General features: G+C 40.2%; 1 long non-coding RNA gene across 1 annotated transcript in view; it reads right to left on the bottom strand.

Annotated features, from left to right (window-relative positions):
* LOC108293319 overlaps positions 1–394 on the bottom strand; it is an 11,412-nt gene extending 11,018 nt beyond the window's left edge. Inside the window, exon 1 of the long non-coding RNA XR_001820637.1 lies at positions 383–394. This is a non-coding gene — a long non-coding RNA (uncharacterized LOC108293319). The remainder of the gene's footprint in view (positions 1–382) is intronic.
* Positions 395–2,340: the final 1,946 nt, after the last annotated feature.

The raw sequence follows: 2,340 nt of genomic DNA, 5'->3' as shown, positions 1-2,340 counted from the left end.
TTTCTTTCTCTCTCTCGCTTTCTTTCTTTCTTTCTTTCTTTCTTTCTTTCTTTCTTTCTTTCTTTCTTTCTTTCTTTTTCTTTCTTTCTTTCTTTCTCTTTCTTTCTTTCTTCTTTCTTTTGAGATGGACTTTTGCTCTGTTGCCCAGGCTGGAATGCAGTGGCGTGATCTCGACTCATTGCAACCTGTACCTCCCGGGTTCAAGCAATTTTCCTGCCTCAGCCTCCTGAGTATCTGGGGCTATAGGCTCCTGCCACCACACCTGGCTAATTTTTAGTAGAGACAGGGTTTCACCGTGTTAGCCAGGATGGTCTTGATCTCCTGACCTTGTGATCAGCCCGCCTTGACCTCCCAAAGTGCTGTGATTACAGGCGTGAGCCACTGTGCCCGGCCAAAACTACATTTCCTTAATAGACTTTCTGAATTCAAAATTCTTCCTGTTCAGTCACACTGGACTTTCTCTCAATGTGACAAAACTATCGAGATTTTATTGACTTACTGAATAACCGTTAACTTTGCCATGTGTTAAGATGCTGTGTAGTCAAACCACGGCTCTGAAATCTATTTTTATTTTGCATGTAACAAATTTTGCTGTAAACAATAAGCTTAAAAACAATAAGCTTAAAAACAATAATCATAACTCATTAAAATGTATATTTTAATTTTTGATATATGTTATTATGCCTCAGTGAAACTTTGTTTTAAAACACAGAGTGAATAAAAAGTTGAGCTATTAAAACTAAAAAGTAATGATTTGCTAATTTGTAGAAGAGACCCAAGAAATAGGAATAATATTTGGAACTTGATCCTTCTTACACCCTTGAGGGAATCACTTATCCCTTATTGTGTCATGGTTTCCCTTAGTGAAACCAGAAAATATCATCTTGCAAGACTGCTTATAGTTAATTAATATGTATGAAGTTCTTGAATATAAATATTAAATATTTGACGATATTATCTAGTAAATATTATCTAACTGCATTTATAAATAGTAGCATTTTTACAGCCAGGTTATAATTACAAAATATAGCCCATTTAAAATATATACAAATATATGCATATATATTTTTTCCTATGCACGTAGGAAAAGAAAGTCAAAATTATACAAAAACAAGGCAGGAAAATATGCCTTTCATGTAAGATTGAGTGTTTCCATTGATCAATATAATTTTTAAAATTTTGTGATTTTTTTTTCATTTAATTGGTTATCTCATTTGCACTCTTCCTGAGATATTAATAAAATTGCATATGCTGTAAACAGCAGGAAACTGTAAGAACTGCTGGCTTTATTCGTAGTTAATAAAGAAAATCAGATGATGAAATTGTCTGAAAATAAGCCATTTTGTTTATCTAAAAGTTATGTCTGCCCCAAGGATCCAAGTAATAGAGCTTTGAAATTTTCGAGGAAATGTTGCTATAAATCGGGGTATCGCAACCTCAGCACTACTGAGGTTTGGGGCAGCTGGATAACTCTGCTGTGGGGTCTGTCTAGTGGGCTCTGGGAGGTTTAGCAGCCTCCCTGGCCTCTGCCCACTCGATGCCAGTAGCACCCCCTGCCTTATTTGTGACAACCAAATGTCCCCGGGGACAAAATCGCCCCCAGTTGAGAAACACTCCTATAAACAGCACGTTCATGCGGGGGTGGGCGTACATTTACGTGTGCTGGGGACAAGCCCATAGGTTTAGCGGAGAGTCCTGGGGTTCCAAATTGGCATTTCCCAACAGCTGGGCTGATGCAGCGACTTTCAGACGCTAGGACCTCCAGGCAGAAAGTGGAGGTGCAATAGGGACTGTCTGCATGCTGCCCTGGCAGAGTTGGGGTGACAGGCACATCTGATCTGTTCACAGACACTGCCAGGCCCTCTCAGAGCTCACGACTTGCCTCCCTTTCCCCTGCAGCTAGGGAGCCTTTTGTTTTGCCCTCAATTCTCCAAAACAACAATCTAAAGGATTTCCTTTATCTTTAACTGTGTTACAAACATGTTTCAGGTCCTTTGCAGGGACATGGATGAATCTGGAAACCATCATTTTCAGCAAACAGACTCAAGAACGGAAAACCAAACACTGCATGTTCTCACTTATAGGTAGGTGTCGAACAGTGAGGACACATGGACACAGGGAGGGGAACGTCACACGCTGGGGTCTGTTGGGGGGGTGGGGGGCTAAGGGAGGGATAGCAGGGGGTGGGGAGATTGGGGAGGAATAACATTGGGAGAAATACCTAATGTAGGTGACTGGGGGATGGAGGCAGCAAACCACCATGGCATGTGTATGCCTATGTAACAATCTTGCACATGTACCCCAGAACTTAAAATATAATTTATATATATATACATATAT

The sequence above is a fragment of the Cebus imitator genome, unplaced genomic scaffold, assembly GCF_001604975.1.
Source record: "Cebus imitator isolate Cc_AM_T3 unplaced genomic scaffold, Cebus_imitator-1.0 Scaffold531, whole genome shotgun sequence".
Taxonomy (NCBI): Eukaryota; Metazoa; Chordata; class Mammalia; order Primates; family Cebidae; genus Cebus; species Cebus imitator.
The sequence above is the reverse complement of the archived record's forward strand: the minus strand, read 5'-3'. Positions and strand labels throughout refer to the sequence as shown.